Raw genomic sequence first — 24,841 nt, forward strand, 5'->3', positions numbered from 1 at the left:
TTCTATGGAATTAAGAAGCTGCAATTAAAGTATAGTCATTCCCAGTACTACATAATAATTTCCATTTTTTTTCAAATTAAGATTTCTAAATATTTCAAGTTTGAAGGCATCAATCCCGTGAATTAATATTTGGGCTATCCAGGCTTTAGGGCAGCATTTATTAGTTAACATTTACATACCTTAGAAAAATGTTTCTTAGCCAGGCATGCCTTTCATTTCAGCACTGGGAAGCAGAGGCAGGAAGCAGAGTCTGAGGTTAGCCTGGTCCACATAACAGGTTCTAGCACAGCCAAGGCTGTAGAATAAGATCATATCTCAAAATAAACATCAACAACAAACATAAAAAGCCAACTTCTTCAATCTGGGTCAGTCAGGAACCATTTCTGACTGCTCTCAACAGACAATTCCTCCTTCTTTTAGGGTTTCCAAGTTTAATGGATGAGTTATAATTAATAAATATTAATTGGCTATATACACACACACATATATGTATGTCTTGTCTTCATGTATGTATGTCTTGCATCATGTGCATGCCTAGTGCCTTCATAGGCCAGAAGAGGTTGTTGGATCTCGTGGAACTGGAGTTACAGCTATAAGCTACCATGTGGGTGCTGGGGATTGAACCCAGGTCCTCTGAAGAACAGCCAGTGCTCATAACCACTGAGCCACCGCTCTAGGCCCAGCTGATTGGTTCTTTACACACATTTCTTTTTTTAAAAAGACATCCTTTATTTCAGAGCTGCTCTAGATTTACAGCAATGGAGAGGATGGTCTAGCATCCTTCATTGTCAACATCACTACAAGAGAAGGACCTGTGTTGTACTGAATTGTCTACATGACACATCTTATGGCCAACACTCAGGTGACAGTTTACAGAACAGCTCACTCTCATGCTATAAATTCTGCGTAGAGGTGTAATGACGTAGGCCACCCCCCAGCACAGTGTGATACAGAATATTCACTGTCCCCCAAATCAATGCTCAGCTTGTTCATCTGTCCTGTCTCCTAATCACTGATATCCCTGATCTTTGTACAGTATCAATTGCTTTAACATTTTTAGAATGTTACTGAATTGTGTTGTCACTCTTTTTCATGTAACTATTGTGATGGTTTGTATATGCTTGGAAGAGGGAGTGGCACTATTAGGAGATGTAGCCTTGTTGGAGTAGGTGTGTCGCTGTGGGTGTGGGCTTAAGACCCTCATCCTAACTTCCTGGAAGTCAGTATTCTGCTACCAACCTTCAGGTGAAGTACAACTTTCAGTTCCTCCTGCACCATGCCTGCCTGGTTGCTGCCATGCTTCCTGCCTTGATAATAATGGACTGAACCTCAGAACCTATAAGCCAGCCTCAGTTAAATGTTATCCTTTATAAGACTTGCCTTGGTCATGGTGTCTGTTCACAGCAGTAAAACCTTAACTAAGACATCTATATAACTTTGTTTGTTTGTTTGTTTGTTTAAGACAGGGTCTCTCTGAAGCCCTGGCTGTTCTGGAATTCTCTCTCTCTCTCTCTCTTTTTTTTAAAGTTCTTATTTATTTATTATATATAAGTACACTGTAGCTGTCTTCAGACACCCCATAAAAGGGCATCGGATTGTGAGCCACCATGTGGTTGCTGGGATTTGAACTCATGACCTCTGGAAGAGCAAGTCAGTGTTCTTAACCGCTGAGCCATCTCACCAGCCCTGGAATTCTCTCTCTATATATAGACCAGTATAGCCTCAAAATCAGAGATCTACCTGCCTCTGCCTCCCAAGTGTTGGGACTAAAGTCATGTGCTACCATGGCCCAGACAGACTTCTTACACTCAGCAAAATGCATTCCAATTTCCTCTCTGTCCCGGCTCTTTTCTCTTTAGCATTAAATGATATTCCATTATCTGGGCACAACCACACTTGAGTTAACTCACTCAAATCTATTTCATTTTTAATTGAGCACAGACTCTCAGTAGTTAGCTGGGAACCAGACAGAAAGTAAAGAGGCAGGCTGACATTGACGAAAACTTGAGACCTGCTTTCAAAAAGAAAAGAACATTTTCTTTAAAGTGGTTTGGCTGAGGCTTGGAGAAATGACTTTGTCCTTGAGCAAGGGTCTCTTTCCATCCACCTCTCCTTCCTTCTTTCCTTCTGGTTACAGAAGCAACTGCTGAGTGTCCTGTGCCGCTTTGTTTCATGTCAAGGGGAACTAGGCTGGAGGGTGGCAGAAGGCTCAGCTGGTCAAGGTCATGTGCTTCTCAGTGATGCATCTCTAACAGCAGTGCAATGATATACGGTTGTTTTTTTTTTTTTTTCCAAAAGAGAATTACAAACAATTGAATTAATCTTCACAATTAATTCATGCTACAAAACTATGAAGGGCTTACCCTAATTTGTATGCATCTATATTGTTCCTGGGGCAGGTCTTGTCTCTATTGCTCTAAATAATTTATCTGAGCTACAAAAATATTTCACAATTATCAATTACCCCCAAGATCTTCTCATTAGCCCTTTAAAACAAACTCTAAAGGTCGGGGAGAGGGAGCCTTCAGTAAAGCAGTACAGTATGAAACCACATATTAGACAGTTGGGTGTGGTGGCCTATTTATAATCCTTGTGCTGGGAAGATGGGCAATTCCTAGAACAAAGTAGCTAGCTAGACTAACAGAAACAGAACTCTAAGTTCACTGGATTCAGCAAGAGAACCTGAGTGAGGATTTGAATGAAAATGTTCCCATAGCTCAGATTTTTTTTTGGTTGGCAGTTAGTAGAACTGTTTGGCAAAGATTAGGAGATGTGGCCTTGTTGGATTAGGTGTGTCACTGTGGGGGTGTATCTGAGGTTTCAACCGCCCTGGTCATTCACAGTTGCAATTGTAGATCACTGTGAACTCTTAGCTATGGCTCCAGCTCCATGGCTACCTGCCAGCTGAGATGCTTTCTGTCACAACGACCATGGATGGTAACCTTCCGGAACTGTGAGGTTTTACTTATTTGTTTGTTTGTTTGTTTGTTTAGGTTTTTCAAGACAGGGTTTCACTGTGTAGTCTTGGCTATCATGGAACTCCCTGGTTATACTGGAACTCTGTAGATCAGGCTGGCCTAAGACTCACAGAGAGCCGTTTCCCTCTGCCTCCCAAGTGCTGGAGTTAAGGCATGCACCAACACTACCCAGATTTATTTATTTATTTTAATAAATTGCCTTGGTTATGGTATTTTCTCATAGCAGTAGAAAAGCAACTAGGGCACCCTGTATTACTAAAATTCCTTCTCTGGAGGAGAAGAGAAAATGTCAACCCACTCCTCATAAGGTTCTGAAGACAAATCAAAGTAACAGTTCCACCATGTTCAACATAAGGGAAAACAGTGTGTTTATTGGGCTTAATTACATCATGAGGGGGTTATTGACAGAAGTGTGGGGGACACCCAAACAGCCGTACTGGTACCTCTTCACCAAGCATGGTGGCTATATGGCTTCCATATAGCCATCCATATAAATGGAGTTCCAGCTTGCCCTACCTACTCCCAGAGACATGTGAAATTAGGACAGGACTGCATGCAAGTGGCTGAGAGGAGTGGCCAGATGTATAGGAGACAGACCAATGACTCTACATACCCCTTCCATCTACAAGGGAATGCCAACAGTCTCCAGGTTACACCCTGATGCACACTTGAAAGCAGGCACAGCTGGTATGATTAATGACGGTTGTTTAGCTCAGAGGGGGAGTACTGAACAACAACCTGCCTCAGTATGCAATGTAGAGACTGACTGAGGAAAAAGCCAGATGTCAACCTTGGTCCTCCCAACACAGATTCACACACAGAGAGACACACAGACACATAGACATACACAAACAGTGACACATACACATATAGACACACTCACAGAGACATAAATATACAGATATATACAGAGATACATAACAGAGACACACAGAGATACATAGACATATAGACACACACAGAGACACATAGACATACAGACACACACACACAGAGACACATACTTACACAGAGACACACAGAGATACACAGACATACAGACACAGAGGGATACGTACTCACACAGAGACACACATACACACAGACATACACACAGAGAGACACATACAACAGACACACGTACTAAAACCTTTATTTGTATGTATATGTGTGTGAATATTTCCATGTGAACACGTATGCATGGAAGCCAGTGAACCACCTTGGGTGTCTTCTTACACTGCCCTCTTCTTTCTTTGAGGCAGGTCTTTCACTGGCCTAGAGTTCTCTAAGTAGGCTAGATGGCTGACCAGCAACTCCCAGTGATCTGGTTGTCTCCCCAGGGCTAGTGCTGGATTAGAAGCATGTGCCACTAAATTCAACTTGCTTTAAATGTAGGTTCTGATGGATGAACTTAGGTCCTCAAGGAAAACTCTCTAGTGACTGGACAGTCCCTCCCCACCCCAACTGCAGACTTTCTTTTTTTAGAACAGTTTTGGGTTCATGCACACAGGGAGTGGGCCTGACAGCTGCTGTGTCACCTGTCCCCCTTTAGTAATCTGAGCTCCTTTAATTGGATTTCTTGTACTTGTGGCTACTGAGAAAAAGTCTTAAGTAACATAATCTAAGCACTATAGTGACTTATATTATTGGGTCTTTGGATAGTGTCAGTATGACCATAATGGGTGTTTCGCATGTTCACAACCAACTCCAAACTCAAAAGGCCTTTTATTTTTGTTTATTTTTTTTTTTAAAGATTTATTTATTTATTTATTGTGTATGTATACAGTACACTGTTGCTGTCTTCAGGTACACCAGAAGAGGGCATCAGCTCCCATTACAGATGGTTGTGAGCCACAATGTGGTTGCTGGGAATTGAACTTAGGACCTCTAGAAGAACAGTCAGTGCTCTTAACCACTGAGCCATCTCTCCAGTCCCCCTCCCTTTTTTTTTTTTTTTTTTTTAATTTTTAATTTTTTAATCAAAAGGCCTTTTAAACTTGAGTTCTCCCCCACAGAATTGTGACTGTTTTAATAAATACTTCAGCAGGATTCACTTCAATCTTCCAGCTGCTGGCCTTTTACCTTGGGATCTCTGATGGAATGGACCCTGAGATTCCATGCTCTTGGGTCTATTAGTTCATCCAACATCCTCTCCCCATCCCCATTCTCCTTAATTCTTGCTCCCTTTCCATCTCAACTAGAATTTCTAAACTCCTTTGAAGTGACCTTTTGCAAGATGTTCTCTGAAAAATCCATATGGAGCAGGTACCATTCCAAATCCAATCGTTCAAAGGATGCCTGTTGTAGGCTGGAATTCATGCTAAAACAGTGTTCACTTTGCTTACATTTTTAGTAGTAAAAACAATAACCAAATAGGTAGTTCCTTGTTAATTGTACAGAGATTTTTTTTTTTTTCTGACATAAATAAAGATGGTTTAAAAACTTTACCCAATGATGCTTTTGGTGGCTTTTGCAAGGGACCTGATTGCTTTAAAAACAATCATTAAAGTATATTAACCAGGTTTATGCTGCCTGCAAGCCAGATAGGAGAGCCAAAGAGCTTTGAGCTTTTCTTTTTAATCTGTTTTAGGATCACATTACTTAATGAGAAGAACCAAACATCCCTGTCATAAGACATCCCAGCTGTTGAATCACCCTGAGCCACACCGCAGGGTAGTTTGGATTGTGAACCGAAAAGGAATCCCATGGTTAATTGAACTGATGGGATAAACAGGACAGCAAGTCAAAGGCTGCTTGATGAAGGCCGAAGGCCAGGACCTCTTCAGATGAGCCTACTCTTTGTTCAAATGTGCCTAGGAAACCAGCCTCTGAAACAAGGAGTTGGTTTAGTTCCTAGAACTAGAAAGCACCTAGGAGCCTGTATCCTTAAAATCACATTTCAGAATCAAGGGGAAACATGAACACTCAAAACCAGTCTCCTTTAAGGGAAATTGCCATATCCGCTCTCCTAGACTCCCTGCCTGTGCACACTACTGTTAAGGGGCAAAGCTGGCTTAACCCTCCTCTCCTGTTTGCCTTTCAAGACAAATGAAGTCCAGACAGGAGCAGCCCAGTGCAGAGCTTATTATCATGGGATGAGGAAGCTGGCAGACTCCAGGGAAAGCACTTCAACAAGCTCAGTTACACAAGCCAGGTGGAACGTGTCCTTCCCTCCAGGACAGAGTAAGTTAGCATCTCATCTTTGCTTACGCAATGGTTTATGCCGATTTATCGTAGGAATGGGAGATCTTTTCATTTTTATATTCTTTTTCTCAAAGCAATTTTCCACTGATTTATATCATTGGGGGTAGGGGGTGCCTTATCCTTTGTTTGTTTGAAATGGGATCTTACTCTATAGCTCCAGCATCCTGGAACTCTCTGTGTAGACTAGCCTGGTCTGGAATTTGGGGTGATTATCTCCAAGCACTTTGTCTCCCAAGTGCTGAGATTAAAGGCAAAGGTCAGGAAATCTAGCTATTTTTCCTTTTCAAGAATTTGGGGAAGGGGAAATGGTATCATACACCCCAAATCTCAGCACTCAGGAAGAAGATTGCTGTGAATTTGAGGTCAGCTTGGGTTTGAGGTCAGGCCAGCTTGGCCTAGCGTGAAACATGGTTTCAAAAAAACTAAACTAAGCAAGAGTGAATAAAAAAGCAAATGAGCAAACCAAAGACCAGGTTACATAAGGATCTGTCGGAAATGAGAGCAGAGGTTTATGGGAACCTATCTGTGTACTGCGTGTTGGAACAATGGCTCAGTATTTGCTAACTTAATCTTTATGGTTTAGGTTGTTTTTGTAGGACACCACTGTCACGAGAAACTGGTCTCCAGGTTGCTATTGTTCTTTAACTATGGTGAGGTGGCTGCCAGAAAACTCAGCTTCTGCTGGAGGAGCTGATTAGTTTTCAGTCACCAGTGTTGATCAACTAGTTTCTGCATTTCCTGGCCACCACCCTAGCACATGTAAGAGCACCCCCCCCCCACTCCAAACCTAAAAAGCCCTTCTGTCTCACTCCGAGCACAGCAATGAATCCCTGGGTCTGACCCCTGTCACCTGTTATCTGCAGTTGCTTAGTCACATGCCCTATTCTCAGAGAGAGCATCAGAGTATATATACAAGTCACAGCAGGCTCCTTTCCCACTCTGTTTGAAGAGTGTTTGTGTCAGAGTCTGGAGGTCCTGGCTCCAAGTCCTGCCTTTTCCATTGCGCCTTTGATGAGATAAGGTAACACACTGAAGGAGAATTCCTTCTGCCTGGCTTGAAACCCTAGCCTGTCAGACAGAGATGCAAATGAGGCCTTCATGCTGGACAGTGTTTCCCTGTCAGAAAGTGGTGCTTAAGAGGGAACTCGGGTGCTCCTTGCAGAAGTCTCGGGATTTTTGTTCTCGAGCTTAAGTAAATCAGAACATAGATAAACCCCTTTACTTCTTAAAACATGTTAGTTCCAAAACGGTAAGGTCACTTGGTGAAATATCAAGCGGAAAGTTCAGGTTTGGGTGACATAGACCTATAATCCCAGTGGTTGAAAGGTGGAAACAAGAGGATTAAGAGTTTAACGTCATTCTCTGCCTGTTACTGAGTGGGTTTGAGCTAGATAAAACCCTGTCTTAAAAGCCAAAATGTGAAACACACACACACACACACACACACACACACACACACACACACTATTCAAAGTAATACTTTCTAATTAATTTGGGGGTTTTGTAGCTGTCACAGTGAAGGACAATTTCTCTTTCAATTGATCTAGGAAAATCATTTGGAAATAAGCAAATCGTATCTCTTTTACTATGTATATTAGGAAGGCAATTATCTCTACTTAAAATGTATACCTTTACGGTATATCAGTGCAAAAATGCAACATATAAAGATGTAAAAAATCAAAACATAATATGGAAAGCCAAAACAGTGCAGTTGGCAGATCCTCACGCTATGAAATAAAGAACTGTGTGGTTCAAACACGGGACTCACACAGAACTGTCAAGTGAGTAAAGATATCAGTTTCAACCATTAGGAAAAAAAAAATACTCAAAGACGTGCTCCCTTCGGTGGTGCTTAGTAACACAAAGAAGATTAACATGGCCCTAGACAAAGGATGACACACAAATTTGTGGAGCATCTCATATTATTCAAGCGAAGGAAACAACAGTTAAATGAAAGCCACACAGAGCTGACAGAGATGTTGTTTGTTTGTATCTTAGTTTGTTTTGAGGGAGAAGCTCATCTAACCCAGGTTTGTCTTGAACTTGCTATAAAACCAAGGCTGGCTTTGAACTCCTGATACCCCAACCTCAATCTTTCAAGTCTTGGGATTATAATTTTGCACCACCATATTTGGTTTTCTCTCTTCCTTCTCTTCTCTGCCTCCCCAGTCCCTCTCCATCTCCTCCTCCCTCTCCAGCTCCCTTTTTTTCCCACTCTTTCTCTAACCAGTGCCAATTTGTTGCTGGGATTTCCAACCCCAATAAACCCGTATAAAAACCACACAACCCAGTTACTATAATTATAAGCTATTTGCCTAGATTGGGCAGATCTAACACTATACTAACTTATTTCCCTGCTATAAAGACCTTTGACTACTTTCGGTTTCTCCTGGCCATGTGTTCTGCTACATTATGGTGTCCTCATCTTCTTCCATCTCTTAGATTTGGGAAAATTCGTAACTTTACTACCATGTAATTCTGGTAAGATCAGAGAAAAAAGGTTTCTCAAGCATGGCAGTTGGGAGTGCAATAGAGTGATTCTGTAATCTAAAAAAAGCTACAGTTGCATTTATTATCTGCTTCAGAAATCTCAGCTCTTGGAATGTGTTATACATATGTACCAGCACACAAAGGATGAGACATATGTTCAGAGTTATCCATTAAAGCCGCACTCAAAAGAGCAACAATTAGAATCAACACAGGAGTGTGATAGGGGATTAAATGGCTTAACGAACTATATAGTATGTCTCAAATAAAATACAATGCCAGTCAGTGGGTACTGGCACAACTTTGTAATCCCACTGTTCAGAGGCTGAGGCCAGAAGATGGTCAAGTTCAAGACCAGCTTGGGCTACATATTGAGACCCTGTCTCAAGACAAAAAAGCAGTCTATAGAGACCAAAGTAAATCAGAGGCTGCCTTTCACTAAGAGATGGGAGCACCCTGGGAGCTTGTCAAGTGATGGCAGATGAGTCTTTTAAATGTAATGAGGGTGCAATAAAACCAGTTACAGCACCGGTTGCACAAATGCTGTGAATGTAGCCACAGGCATCAAATTATACATTTGAATCAAGTGTGAATTTCAGGGTATGAACTACTTTTGGTAAAGCCATTCTTGGAATAAAGGATATGGGGCTGGGAAGATGGCTTGGTGGGTAAAGGCTTCTGCTGCCAAGCCGGATTACCTGACTTTGACACCCCGGGACCCACTAGGCAGGAAGATAACTGACTCCCACTGTTGTTCTTCTTAATATAGCTCTAGAGATCGAGTGATCAAAGGGGAAAGGGAAACCTTTTAAGTAGAAAAGAGAGTAAGTAAGAATGATCATGTTCCTACAGAGACCCTGGGAGGGGAAGGTACAGGAAGCTAGATTAAGGTGCTCGGTGGGCAGGAGGGATGTAAACAGAAGTGCCCTGGCTATGCATGTTAATTTTCTGTGACTGATTTAGGCAACGTACACATTTAGCATTGTATTTCAATCCTGGGGCAATGCTCCACTTATCCAGACACATAATAATAAGACACAAGACGTAATTCTTAAAGGCAGATAGATGGATCAGGTTGTCCTGACACTGTGCCCATATTTGCCATTGGGAAATGTTTGTGCCTGACATGACCACCGTGGTATCCAGGAATATGCAAAGAAACAAGCTAGAGGAATTGATAAGCTGATGTGCTCCACTTAATTCGTCGGTGGCTGCAGGTGTGAAGGGCAAATGAGGATAGCCTCAAAACAAGGAGTATGTGTCCCTGGGCTTTATTCTGAAGGCCAGTCTGTGTGTGGAAGCCATTCACAACACCACAGTAAGATCCCTGGCACCCACAGATTGCCACGTATATACCTACCTTCCTAATGGGTTCAGGGGAGTGGATAAAGGCAAGAGAGGGATCGAGCATATTCATTGCTGACACTGCTTGGAAGATGAAGTAGCAACCGTCAAGAGCAGCTTCCTCCCTGTACCCTTCTAAGAGAAAGTTATAATTCAAAGACTTCAAAATATTAATACAGTCTCAATTTTCTAACCAACTCCAACCTATCACTACAATGCAGGCAGATTAAAACCTGGCACTGCATCCTGTCATGTGGATGAGCTGGTGGGAGGCACCATGCTGTCTCCCATGTGCCAGCTAGGAAGAGCAGTCTTTCTTCTGAGGACTCACTTGTACTGTTTCATAGATGTTTTGCTCGGTTCTCTGCCTTCAGAAACACTACCTCAGCAGCAGAGCAGGCCTTTCCTCATAGGCCAATTGTCCGGATACTCAGCTCTGCTAGGACCACAGAAGTTTGACTTCAGATGAATGTGTTTGAAAAATGGCAAAAGAGTGTGTTAAATTGGTGGTGAAGGACAAGTGCATGTTTGGGGGTTAAGTTGTTCAAGTTACATCATACATGTGTGTGTGTGCGCGCGCGCGCGCGCGCGTGCATGAACTCAGAAACAATGAGCATATTCACTATTCATAAGTCATATTGTGACTGTGAGCTGCCCAGCATGGGTGCTGGGATCTGAATTCACATCCTCTGGAGCACAAGCTCTTAGCCTCAAAGCTTCTCACTAGACCTTGAAAATGCTTCACTTGAGACAGGATCCCATGAGGCCTAGGCTATTCTAGAACTTGCTGTGACTGAGGATGACCATGAGCTTCTTATCCTCCTGTCTTCCCTTCTGAGTGCTTCCATCATAGGTATAAGAACACATCTGGTTTCTACTCATAGGTCATGTATTTTCTCCCTATAGTCTCAGGGAATAAAGGTATTATGGTATTTGGGGCTGGAGAGATAGCCTATCAGTTAAGAGCACCAGTAGCCCTTTTAGAGGACCAAGGTTCAAAACCAGCACCCACAATCTTTGGTAACTCCAGATCCAAGGGCTCCAGGTACCTTCTTCTAGCTTCTTTGGGTACTGGGCACACACGTGGTGTATAGACATATGAAGGCAAAACAACCATACACAGGAGATGAAATTTTTAAAAATCCATCCTAAGATTCTATTTTATTTCTTTTTTAAACAACAAAGCAAAAATTCAAATATTTATATACACACACACACACACACAAGTGCACACAAGCTAAACTTTTTAAAAGCCAATACAAATTCTGAAAGGTGATTTGTTTGTTCCAAGTTGCAGATATAAACTATTCCCACCACAATCTCTAGGATTATTGTATAATTTAAAACATTTCCAGAAGTCTGCAATACTAATTCATGTCCCATCACTGGTAATAATGGCATCTATTACTGCAGGATTTATTTGTTTTGTTTTTGTGGCCAGGCTTCATGTAGCCTACGTTATGAAGCCTATCCTGGTCTAGAACTTTTTCATGTAGATCAAGCTGGCTTTGAACTTCACCTTTTACCTCTCTGCCTCCTGAGCACTGGAATTAAGATGAACTGAGTTTTCATTTTGTTGTTGTTCTTGTTTATTTGTTTTCATAGTGCAACTCTGTTCCAAAATAAACAAACAAACTGATGAGTCAATAAATAAACAAATAAGTAAATAAATAAAGGTAGCCCCAATGTTGTCATCATAGTCAATATATTTATTCTGTGCTAACTTTCTAAGTGTCTAAAAGGTTCATTTTTTTTAAAGATTTATTTATTTTTCCTTTTGTCTATGTGTATTGTCTATGTGTATAAGTCTCTGTGAATATATGCCACAGTGTGTTTACTTGGGTGTCCATGGAGGCCAGAAGAGGCATTCGATCCCCTAGAACTGGATTTCTAAGCAGTTGTGAGCTGCTCAGCATGGGTGCTGGGAACTCAAGTCATCCCTGAAAGAGCAGTGAGTGCTCCTAACCTTGAAGCTATCTCTTCAAACCCTATTTGAAAGCCCATTTTTAAAAGAAAGAAGAATTTAAAAGAAATAACTTAAGAGAAAAACGCTTAGTAAAATCAAAAGTTCTCAATGAGTGCAATAGAAGCTTCCAGGAAAGGGAGCATAAAGTAGTATAGATAACTAAACAATAAGACCTCTGCAAAATGTCCTCTGGATCAAGAACTTAGTCACTGGGATTGTAATACTATTTCCAAGTTAGATTGACAATGCCAGGCAATCAGACGAAGTGACATTTTAATGAACCAATCCTCAAACTCTGCCAGGCACACGCACATGATTCTCTGAATCTGGAAATGGAAAATTTTGCCATGTATGGCAGAAAGGAATGTTTTTCTATGAACAATTTGCCAACAACTTCAAGACAAACCAAATACAAAGCTCAACAGGCTATGTGCAGAGCTTAGCTTTTGTTTCTAGAACTCAAAGACACAGCTCTTTTAAGGTGCTGGCAGCAAGGTTTTTCTCAGCCCTTGACCTCACAAGGAGTAGCAGCAGATACCTTTGGACCATAGACCAGTCCTGCCTGACACTTAATCCCACCTCACCTCTGAGAAGCCAGGAATTGGGATTTAGACGAGACCCTGTTGGGTACTTGTTAGAGAGTTTCACAAAGAACCAAGTGGCTTTGTGTAGAAGTCTTCTCCATCCGAGAAGTAGATCACCTCCGAAAGAGGCTGGCTTGACAACTGAAGGAGATTGTGGTCCAGTGATCTTCCCCCAGGTCTCATCTCCTCTTGAGTTGCTGTTTATCTCCACATTGTCATAGTCATCAGGTACAAGCAGAGGTGGCAATCTTGAGCAACCCACCAACACTTCTGAGTCACCTGTCAATGTACCAAGTGGAGATTTGCCAGGAAATAAACAGACTGGAACCTTTGAGGGACCCATCAGAAGACCAACCTACTCATTCTTCAAAATGGTCTAGAAATTTGAGATGATTTTTAAAAAAATTAGAAAGGAAGGAAGGAAGAAAGAAAGAAAGGAAGGAAGCCCAAGTGCCACTTTGGAAAAAGAGTTCACTTTGTTTGCAACAGCAGAGGAAAATTAATCATAATCTTCCTCTTGCTGAGTTTAAGCCTCCCTATCTTTAAGATCTACAGTTATTTAAAGCAAATAAATGATAATGGCAAATACAGGCTGAAAGCGAATCTTTGGTGGATACAGGAGGCGGGGGCTGGGGAGACATCTCAGCAGGCCAAGTATTTTCTGTGCAGGGATGAAGAACACCATCCCTTGAGTTGAGCCCTAGAACTCACGTAAGAAAGAGGTGGCACACACTTGTAATCCCAGAACTGAGGAGGAAGGCAGAGACAAGAGGATCAGATTCCAAGGTTCTAATAGGAATCTCTCTCTCTCTCTCTCTCTCTCTCTTTTTCTTTCTCTCTCTCCCTTCCCTCCCTCTCCCTCCCTCCCGCTCTCTAACAAACAGGTGGATTTTTTTTCTCCCTCCAGGTATCAGTTGCACATAGTTTCTTGGCTAGGAGGTGAGGGTTTTGTTGTTGTTCACTCACTCTTCTCAATGCTGAAATTTGGTGTGGCTCAAACTTGTGCAGGTCTTGTACACACTGTCACAGACTCTGTGTGTGATGGTCTGTATATGCTCAGGCCAGAGAGTGGCACTATTAGAAGGTGTGGCCCTGCTGGAGTAGGTATGGCCTTGTGGGTGAGGGCTTTAAGACCCTTGTCCTAACTGCCTGGAAGTTAGTATTCTGCTAGCAGCCTTCAGATGAAGGTGTAGAACTCTCAGCTCCTGCTATACCATGCCTGTCTGGATGCTGCCATGTTCCTGCCTTGATGATACTGGAATGAGCCTCAGAACCTATAAGCTAGCCCCAATTAAATATTGTCCTTATAAGACTTGCCTTGGTCAGGATGTCTGTTCACAGCAGTCAAACCCTAAATGAGACACTGTGAATCAGTTTTCTTCAGTGGAATGACAGTGGGTATATCAACCATGCCCCAGGGCAAACCTCATACTTATGAGTAGTTGGCCATCATAGAGCAGATTAACTACATGGTTGGTTTTTATTGTGCGTTTGTTGTTGTTGTTCTGGTTTGGTCTGATTTTTAAGAGAGACAATGGACATAAAGTTTTATGGATGTACAAGGAAGCTCCGGGACGAGTCAAGGGAAGGGAAAGAACATAATCAAAATATAGTGTGTGAAAGTCTCAAAAAAAAAAAAATTAAACAAACAAATCTGAGGTGGATAGCTCCCAAGGAACAATACCACCACCCCAAAAAACAAAACAAAACCCAAAGCAAACAACAACTGTTGTGTTTTATAAAAAGATAAGGAGAGAGAAGGACTATGTTTGGTGGATGTGTAGTCTGGTGTGGGGGAAGGGGATGTCTCAGTGGGCTCATGCTGAGGCATCCCTTCCCCCTGAGGGACCAGTTACAGAATGGTATAATATAAAATAGAGTTTATTTAGGGCATAAGGAGAGGAGTTGAGAGGGTAGTAGAGACAAAGAAAGGCAGAGAAAGAGAGTAGAGAAGTAGAGGCCAGCCATGAGCACTTGGAGAAAGGGGGGAAGGGGTGAGAGGATAGAGCACGTGAGCAAGAAGGCAAGAGAGAGTGGAGGGGGCAAGCAGCCTCTATTATAGTAAGTCAGGCATACTGGCTGTTGCCAGGTAACTGTGGGGCGGAGCTTAGACAAAATGCTAACAACAACGACAAAACCCTCAAAAAACAAACTAAAACAACCAAAACAAACAACAGAATAGGATAAAAAAAAAAAAAAAAAAAAAAAAGGAACAATTGAATGGCAAAAGCTAGGGTTGGGGGATAGCAGAAGGATGGGACAAAGAACTGCTGTGTTTTAAAGCTTTCAAATAATTCATCTCAAGAGTAATAATAGGACCATTCTCAGCTGAGGCAGATGGCGTTAATGTTGAAAAGGATAAAAACCTAATGGAAAGGCTATGCCCCATAAGACAAGCTGTAGGAAAGATTTGAGGGAAGAGAGTTCCTGAGTGTGACCCCATTTCTGAAGGAAGCCTTCACTTCTGAGCAAGTGTCATCTGCTGTTATTTACCAAGGACTCTGGCAGCAGCCAAAGCTTCCTAAAGAGATTAAACAGTTTTTTTGAAAATGATTTCTGATGCCGGAGCACTGGGTCTCTAAAGAGTTAGGGACAGATGTTGCTCCTGAAGGGGAGATTCTGTTCTTTATCTTTCCCCATTCACAAAGACCAAGGTCTTTGATGTCTCAAGAGCAGGTGTCACCTGCTGTGCTCTGGGGCAGCAGGGGAGGCTCCCTGTGACCTGAGTGATGGTTTTTACAGGACCAGCTCAACACCCTCTAGATGAGTGTGTTCATATCACTGCCCGAGGCGATGACCCAATACCGGAAGCTGAGGGCCACCACCTGGGAGGACTCAAACTCCCTGGGATCCTGCTGATTCCCCGCTCCCTCTGCTTTGGCTATTGGCCCCCAATGCTGTGCAGAAGTATTACTCACTATATGTGTTATATGTGTTGGGTAAGGAACAAACAAATAGGCAGCATGAGGCCTCTTCTGAGGCTTTTAGTTCACAATCTTCAATGACCGTTTCAGGGAGTCTGGGTTTCACAGTGCCGATATCTGGGGTGTGAATGTAGAAAATGAATCCCTCTCCTTCGCAGGCACAAGGATGCAGAGCGTGCTCCTTCATGGATGTTTTAGCAAGCAAACCTCAGGCCTCCTGTCTGTGGTTCTAGGAAAGTTCTCAGGCTATTTACCTATGTGGCCAGGCCTATGCCTTCACTGTCATTTCAGACATAATGGAAAAACATAGATGTCATTGCTGGGTGTAGGGGCACACACCTTTGATCTCAGCACTTGAGAGGTTGAGGCAGGTGATCTCTACACATTTCAAGCCTAGCTTGGTCTACACAGTGAGTGTCAAGACAGCTGGCGCTGCTCAGTAAGATTCTGTTTCAAAAAGAAAGAAGGTTTCCCAGTGAGGTACTTCGAGGCCAAGAAGGACTTCGTTCAGGAAGGGGAAGGCTCTCTGGTACTGGCCTGGGACAATGTATTATAATAATGTCAAGAAGTACCTGAAATTTATCTGTTATGCAGAACCTAGAATAAACAGACACACACACACACACACACACACACACACACACACACACACACACACTTAATGTATATCAAAGACCAAGTATGTTTTTTCAAGCCTGTCAGCCTAGCACTTGGGAGACAAGTTCAAGACCAGGCTGAACTAAACTGTGTTCAAGGCCAACCAGCCCAGCCTGTTTTAAAGGGAAGGAGACAATTGAAAATGCCTTTTTGTGCCCAGCAGTCATGACACATACCTTTAATTCCAGCACCTAGGAGGCAGAGGCAGGAGAATTCCTGTGAGTTCAAGGCTAGTGTGGTCTACAGAGCAAGTTCTAAGACAGAAATCCCTGTCTTGAAAAACAAAACAAATCTCTCTCTCTCTCTCTCTCTCTCTCTCTCTCATCAGAGTTATAAAGTAGCCTTTGGGTTTATGTTCAGAACAAAATTCCTCTTGAGTTATTTGTTCCAGGAAGAATTTGTATAACAGGGTGTAGGACCAAAGACTACTATAGACAGGCACATGGACATGAACACACATGCACAAGTATGAAGCAAAGGAGGATGGGTGTAGCTGGAGTTTGAATATGGAAGCAAATTCGGTAACTGCAGGAATTCCTCCCATCCCCTGGCTGGGGATGCAGCTTGCTCCTGACAGCCCAGGAAGTAAGGGTGCTGCAAAAAAGAAAAAGAAAAAAAAAAAGAAAGAAAGAAAGAAAGAAAAGTGATGTTTCTCATTGTGTGTGTGCACACAGCTATCCATCAGAGGGAGGAGGAAAAATGGAGGATATGAAAATAAGAACAAATGAAAAAAAGGACGAGATGTGCTGAGAAGAAGAAAGATTCCTAGGAAAGAGGACAAAAACCAAACCAAAACAAGACAAAACAAAAACAATGGAAGAAGTTTTAGCAGCTTGGAAAAGGGGTAGGGGTGTTGACCTGAAAGGAGAGTACCCAGAAAGACCTGAATTTGGTGTTTGAGTGCTTTGTGATAAAAGATGGGGCTGAAGCCTGAGCCTCAAGATAGGATCAGATAAAAGCAACAAAGGACCACGTACAATCAGAAACGTGAACATGGATCAGCGTGAACCACAGAGGCCAAGTTCAAACACAAAGAATCCTAAAGCCTCAGGTGTAAAAACCCGGACACAGAAATCCCTGAAGAGTGTCAGATGCAAGCCTGCAAGGACAACAGGGCCATGCCTGGGTCTGAGTCAGCTCTAGGAGGAGTCTGAGCTTAGACTGACCTTGATACCCAGCCAGCCTCTCTCAGGACAGGCACTGTAATTATAGGAGAAAATATTTTAAAAAAGAGTCACTGAGGCAGAGAAAATACAGGGACCTCCCGTAGACAGGCCCTGACAAAGAACATTAGCGTGCCAGAGCACCAGTGCATCAGAGTCAAAGGCATGTTTTCCTGTCTCTGGTCCCGAGTTGGCTAGCTGTATGGTTCTTGTTCCATCCCAGCTCACCCACTTTGCCCCTGTAATGACATTATGTAGGCCTCTTTCTCAGCCAGCAGGCGCTACAACAGTCAGTGTGCTTGGTTCTAGCCAGAATTTACTCAGAGTAGAGAAACAAATTTTTTTTACCTATAATCCTGGGAGTAATAACACTTGTCTCAGGCAGTTTTTATCAAACTATACATGAACCTGACAGACACTTAATGCAGGTCGTTCTAGTACACAGTGGGAGCAGAAGATTTCTGAGAGTTTGAGGCCACCCTCTGAGAGTTTGGACTACATGATGAGTTCAAGTCCAGCCTGTACTATACAGGCTTGTCTTAGAAAAACAAACTTCAGAAAGAAACACTACACAAAGAGCATGCCATATGCACTAACACATAGTAGGCACTTAATGCAATAGCTGCCTTTATTACTATTTTATTAAAATCAGTATCAATATTGCTTACTACTGTCAGAAACAGATATCTGTGCCCCCCACCCCCCACCTCCAATCTTGCAAAGAAACACAGGAACAAAGAGAAAGTAAGCTGGCAAGGTGATTTCTTTTTGAAAAAAAAAAAGTGGGGGGGGGAATGACAGGGTGGCAGTGGGGTGGGTGAGGTGCCTCGATCTAAACTAGGCTAGCAAGTATGCTGAGAGAAAGTTCACCTGGTTTTTATTCTATTACTCTAAATGACTGTTTCTTCCCCCCCCACCCACCTGTTGGCTGGGGCCTGACTTATAGTCTTTTGTGATTGGCTACTTTTGAGAAGTTGGCACAAAGGAAATGAAGGAAAGGGGAAGGGGCCAGCTTCTTCAGGCCATCAAGTTGTAGGAAACCAGGGAGAGAAGGAGGCTTTGCTAGACACAAGGTTTTGTGTTTAGGAGAAATTAAAAGATCCACATAAACGTTTCACAAGGTAGGGAAGATTTATGGAACATTGGCCCTTGGCTGGCTAGTTATTTTGATAGGAAAAAAAAAGAGAAACATTTCTCACACTGCTGTGGACTGAATTATGCCTTTCCCCAGGCCATCATACATACAACTTCCTGATGAATCCCTGGTGCCTGGGATTGACTATATTTCAGGAGGGCATGAAATGAGGTCATAGGTCTAATCAGGCCTTGGGAGCATATATGTCCATATATGGCCTCTAATCCTTATTAAAATTAAGGAAACACTACAATCTCCAATCTCCTCTCTAAATACTTATGCTTATCCCCATAGGCTAGTGCAGCTCTGTGTTCCAGTCAGAGAAGCGTCCCTGTGACTCTTTTTTGTTTTGTTTTGTTTTTTGTTTTGTTTTGTTTTGTTTTTCGAGACAGGGTTTCTCTGTGTAGCTCTGGCTGTCCTGGAACTCAGTCTGTAGATCAGGTTGGCCTCAAACTCAGAAATCCGCCTGCCTCTGCCTCCCAAGTGCTGGGATTAGAGGCGTGCGCCACCACCGCCCGGCGTCCCTGTGACTCTTAAGTGGTCAAATTGTTGAGAAGTGGGTTTTGTGTGTGTATGTGTGTATTTGACTCTAAGCCAGACATCTCTATCACCTCCTCCAAGGCTCAGACAACACTGCAGAAGAGGAGAACGGAGTAACGTAAGAGCCGGAAAGCGGAAGGAGTGCTGCCTTCTGGAACTAACATGGCTTGGGGCATTTATGAAACCAAAGGTTCAGTGGCCAATAAGAGAGACCTGCAAAGGACAGGAACTGCCAGTGGATGGAGAGGGGCTTATAAAGCCCCGCCTTTCCCCGAGGAGCTATTGGCAGTTAGAGGTTACTGGGGGAAGAGTGAGGGACATATTCCTCAGTGGTATAGTCACTGAGCGTTGATACGCTGCCCTTGCACAAATAACTAACCTTCCATGGGGGCTCCTGCAGGCAACCCTAATAAAATGCAACAGGCCAGCCACATTAAACAAACAGTCAAAACCCCATGCTGGTGCAGGAGGGTGGGCTGGGAATAAGAAGTAGTGTGTGATGGGAGGGAGGAAGGGAGGGAAGAATCAGGAAATTCGATTGCCATTTTATTCAAATCAGTATCAATATGGCTTACTGTTAGATCTGGTTACATCCCCAAGTAGACATATAAGGAAATCTACAGATGGATAATGAAGATAGCAAGCTTCTGGCTTCTCCCTAACCTGTGACAAAGGCTTGGAAGCCTGAGACAAAGGTGTGGCAGGTGCTTTCTACCACCAGTAGATTCCCCGTTTTTCCCTGATGGCTAACTGGTCCAGACTGGACATATATGCTCCCAAGGCCTGGCTGGAATATGTACTCAAAGTTGTGAGTCTATCTGCTTCCTCTCCTCATCTAAACCAGCCATTCTAAATTAGAGAAAGGGGACCCCACTCCAACCCACCGAAAACCCTTAAAGGGACCCACCCAACTTTCCAGACGAGCTTCTGCTTTTTATGTCCCCCTTCTGCTGCTTACTGGGGCTTGCAGGTTTTTCTCTGTGTCTCTCTCAGTGTCTCTGTCTCTTTTTCTTTCTTTGTCGTGTTGTCTCTGTGCAAACTACCCCCCACCCCACCACGTGTTTCTTCACTTTGAATAAAAGTATCTTTCATCTGTATCTGTTAAGTTTCAGGTTTTTGCCTGCAGCTACCTGTTGGGATCAAAACACCCCACCCCTGCATTTTAATTCTTTGATCAGAAGAGAAGAACAAACTGGATCCAGACTCCTAGTTGGCAACATGAGAACGATAAGAGAAGATAATAAGGGAAATGATGAAAGTTGATATATACACATGTGTGTGTGAAATTATGAAATAATAGATACAGAAGAAGAGACATGAAGTCAGACATGCTAACACATACCTGAAATCCCATTATCCAGTCAAGGTGTGTGGTTTTGCCCACCACTGACTCATTCATTATCTGATTTCTAGTCTAATCTTTAAGGTGTTTATTAGAACTGTTTGAAATATTTTGGGGAAGGGAGCAAGTTTCCCCTCTAGCTGGTGTCCTTTCTTTCTCCTGGAATGAGCCAACATGAGATTCCTGGGGAAATCCTCATTTCAGGGAGTCCACTGTTTCAACAGTCAGACAGTCAATGAGAAAAAGATTAAAAACTGATACACGGGGGCTGAGAACCTAACATAAGTCCTCTGCAAGAACAGCAAGTGCTCTTAACTGCTAAGTCATCTCTCCAGCTCTGATACAAAGGTCTCTTTAGAATATCTTCATTCCTACCATCCTGGTTACATCTGGAGGATCATGAGTTCCAACCCAGCCTGGGCCACATAGCAAAACCCTGTCCCAGTAGCAAGGAAGGAAATAGCCAGCCCTCAGGATGCTGAAGCAGGAGGATCAATTGAAATTTGAGGTCAGCCTTGGCTACATGGTAAAATCTTATCTGGAAAACCAAATAATGAAATGAACCACAACAAAACAGACAAGAAGAAAAGAACTATCAGGCAATTCCTTTACTGATTCCTAACCTGGCGATGGCCTTGGTTATGTGAGGACACAGGAGAAGGTGGCTGTGTGTAAGCCAGCAATGAAGAGTCTCACCAGAAACTCCTGGCATCCTAATCTTGGACTTCTCCAAAATCTAGGCCTAGGAGGAGAGAAATCTGTTGTTTAAATCAACTAGTCTAGCACTGTCAAGATAGTTCAGCTCAAAAAGACAGGTAATAGGACTAATGGGAGTTCTGTCCTAATGACCTGAATTTGATCTCTGGGACCTATGTGATGGTAAGAAAGAACAACTCCTCCAAGTTGTCGTCTGACCTCCACACGTGTGCTTGGCATGCCTGTCACTCAGGTGCACACAAATATGGGAGCAAAACCAACAAGTAAATGTCATAATCTACAGTGCTTCCTTAGCTGAGGTGACAGATACTAGAATGATTACATTTGTAGCGTAGCGATGGAGCCCCAAAACAATCAACTTGTACCCCACAATTTAGATCTGTGCCTAACATAAGCAAGAGTGTGAGCTGTCTTCAGACCTGTGGATACAAATCTAGGGAGCCCCTCTGTAGTGGAGGTTATATGAATCATAGCCTGGGAGCTTTATGATGTAGCAGCCACACCATGACCTTCCCTTCTCCCGAGGAACAGCAAGACTCACTTTCTCTACATTACAAATTTTGTCTTTTTTTTTTTTTTTTTGTTAGACTCAAGCTGACATGTCAGGAAACACTTGCATATAAACCATCTAAAAATACACACAAGAAGCTGGTCACAGTAACTGTCTTTAGGAGGAACTGGAGATAGGATAGAATTAGTTTTCAATATTTCAACTACTTTATGGTTTAAAAAAACTAATTATATGCTGTACCAAAAAAAAGTCTACTTTATGGTTATTTCTTATTGGTATGATCTTGACTCTCAGCCAGGTCCAGAAATACCAGCTTATTGAAGAAGGAGGAGGAGCTAATTTTGGAAATAAGGATTAAAAGTATTTAAAAAAAAAAAAAAAAGTGACACAGCAGTTTCTACCATGGGTTCAAATCTGAGAATCTTTCCGGAAGAGCGATAAGTTTAGAGCGAGGGAAACAGCTGCCCAGCTGAGCCTCAGGTGACCTGTTTTCCTGCCACTCCAAAAAAAAGAGCACCTCAGCCTGGGGACCCTTCGGCATCTTCACTGTCTTGACACATTCCGTGCCAGAGTCCACTCCTTTCCGGTGTTTGCCTGTCTCCAGGGAGCCTTGAGCTGCACCAAGATAGCCCCTCTCTACAGCTCAAGGCCGAGGAGTGACTGTGACCAACCAGAACACCCCTCAGTGAAAGCCAAGGTCTGGTGTTTTGAGTTTAGGTCCCTCTGGAGTGACGGGAACCTTGTTCTGTAGGAAAGAAGCAAGGGCTTCCAAACTCTTATTATTAATAAAAATGTTTTTATTAGCACACACTAATTATACACCACAATGGCTTTCATTCTGACATTTTCATACATGTACATAATGTATAAGCTGTTGTTACCTTTACCTCTCTTACGCTCCCATGTGCCACTCAGTCTCGCTGACCCTGACCTCCTGGCCTTTGTGTTCGTGCACATGTGCATTCATGCATGCTTGCGTGCGTGCGTGCGTGCGTGCGTGCGTGTGTGTGTGTGTGTGTGTGTGTGTGAGAGATAAATGTGGACAAGAGTTTGCTTATAAGAACCATGGTACCCCACCAGTGGCTACACCACTGAAGAAAATGTCTCCGTTCCTCATCCACCTTTGACTCTGTGTAGAGCTTCCCGAGTCCCTCCTCAGAAATTCTTCAAACATCAAAACACAATTTGGCCTTAAGCTTAACGTTTGTCAGAAACCGCCTGAGATGAATTAAGTGAGTCAGAAAGGAAGCAGTGAACATTAGGAGTTTGTGCCTAATTGTTGAGACTGTTGAGGACTTGGCGAAGCTTTTCCTCTGGTGCCAAATAGAAATGGCACAGTCAGGGCCACACAGAGGCCAGGCTGCGTGTTCCTGGCCAATGGTAGGGGCTTGTTCTTTGCAGCTCAATTTGAATGGGGCAGCTGGCTAAGACACTAATGAGGAGAAAGGGCCCAGCCTGAACAAAGACAAAGGGTGTCCCTAATCAAGGACCCAATGTGTTTGACCTTTTCTGGCCAAAGAATGTTCCTGTTGAGAAAGATGCATGAGAAAGTTCTGCACCTCTGCTTTTAATCTAACACATAATGTAAACGTGTGGACCAGAACACAGGAACGAATGCACTCAAGGATCGGTTGTAGGGGCTGGATTCTAAAGCTAATGACAGATGCCTCCATTTTGTTTTTATTTCACTTAAGTGGTTAGTTGGGTGTTTGTTTATTGTTGTTGTTGTGGGGTAGGGAGCTGTTGCTTTTTGGCTCAACAGTCTCATATTGCCGAGGCTGGTCTGGGAGTTTCATATCCTGTCTCTATCTCTTGACTGCTGGAATCACATCTGTGTACCACCATGCCCAACCTCTAAAATTATTTTTTATTCTAAAATATATTTTGTAAATGATTTGAACAAGTTCAAGAAAAGACAGCCTTTTGTTGGTTGGTTTGTTTGTTTGCTGTTATAAAATACATGATTAAAGCAACTTAAAAAAGGATTCATTTTAGCTTACAGTTCTTAGGGATGTGGTCCGTCATGGCAGGGAAAGTCCAAATGCTTGTGCTCATCTGGCTTCCTCCTCTTTATTTGGTGCAGGACCCAGCCCATGGAATGGTACTGCCTATGTTTAGAATGGGTCTTCCCACCTCAGTTAACCTCATGGAAATATCCTCTCACGGACATGGCCCAAGATTTGCTTCCATGGTAATTCTAAATCGCATCAAGTTGACAGTCAAGATAAACTGTCATAGTGGCATTGTGCTTGGATACTACTGAGGTACCCTGTCTTGTTCTCGACCGGACATAGCTCCCTCCTGGCTCCTCAACTGGCCCCAGCAGCTCTCTGATGTCAGCACTGAGTCTCTTAGCCTTTTCTTCTTTTGGAGGTAGCTTTGTTGCAGTCTTACACAGATATTGTGGGTTGCCCTGACGCTATTTGTATCTGACGTTAATTCTGCTTCCTCAAGAGGGGCTGCCCCCAACGAGCAGTTGCTCAAGTACTCAGATGATCTCATGTGACTCTTCTCCTCACTCTAACTGGTCAATAAAGACTAGAGCCCATGATTGGGTAGTAGAGGGGAAAGGTGGAATAAGAGATTTGGAAGAGTGAGGGAGGAGAAGAAGGAGAGAGGACAGAAGAAGAGGAGGGGGAAGACATGGTGGAGCAGAACCTAGTGGTCAGGAGAAACCGCAAGTAGCAAAGAGTCTTATATTGGGGGGAGGCATATGAGGGGATATGGTTAGTATAGCTCTACGTCTGCCCAATCTAGGCACATAGGTTATAATTATAGTAACTGGATTTTGTGTGTGTGTGTGTGTGTGTTTTGATACAGGCTTATCAGGGTTGGAAATTACCTCAACACACAGATGGCTCTGCAAACCCTTGCTCCTGGGGTTTTGCCTGTTCTCTACAAACTAATACTTGGTCTGAGGGTTTCTGGCTTGTCATCACAATAGCATATGCCGACAAAGCTATACAAAAGGGAGGCATCTGATGTATGGTAATGGTGGTGGGGGTCCTCCATCCAAATCACTGGGGCTGAGTCTTGGAGCAGTGACCACAGAGTTCCTTCTGGCTTGAGAACCCACTCTGTTTTCCCAGAACAAGCTCCTCAACAGTCTTCAGGTGGCATTTTTGCCCCCTCCCTGGAGGTGGTCCTGGAGAAAGGTGGAATGCTGTCTTAAATGCACCACCAGCACTGTCTTTGTAGCCCCATGAAACAGATATGGATGGAAAGCAGCATTGTGGGTTACATAATTATAATAAGTGTGATGTGAAACTCACTCTTGGGCTGGAGCTTGTAGTCCAAGGGTAAAACTCTG

The 24,841-nt window shown here is 43.1% G+C and overlaps 1 long non-coding RNA gene and 1 pseudogene across 1 annotated transcript in view; both read left to right on the top strand.

Moving 5' to 3' along the window:
• Nucleotides 1-6,002: 6,002 nt before the first annotated feature.
• Nucleotides 6,003-24,841, top strand: part of LOC143441787 (uncharacterized) — a 38,270-nt gene continuing 19,431 nt past the window's right edge. The window contains exon 1 of the long non-coding RNA XR_013109469.1: nucleotides 6,003-6,140. This is a non-coding gene — a long non-coding RNA (uncharacterized LOC143441787). The remainder of the gene's footprint in view (nucleotides 6,141-24,841) is intronic.
• Nucleotides 7,997-8,088, top strand: LOC117706367 (U6 spliceosomal RNA; annotated as a pseudogene).

Source organism: Arvicanthis niloticus, chromosome 3 (genome assembly GCF_011762505.2).
Source record: "Arvicanthis niloticus isolate mArvNil1 chromosome 3, mArvNil1.pat.X, whole genome shotgun sequence".
In the NCBI taxonomy this organism is placed as follows: domain Eukaryota; kingdom Metazoa; phylum Chordata; class Mammalia; order Rodentia; family Muridae; genus Arvicanthis; species Arvicanthis niloticus.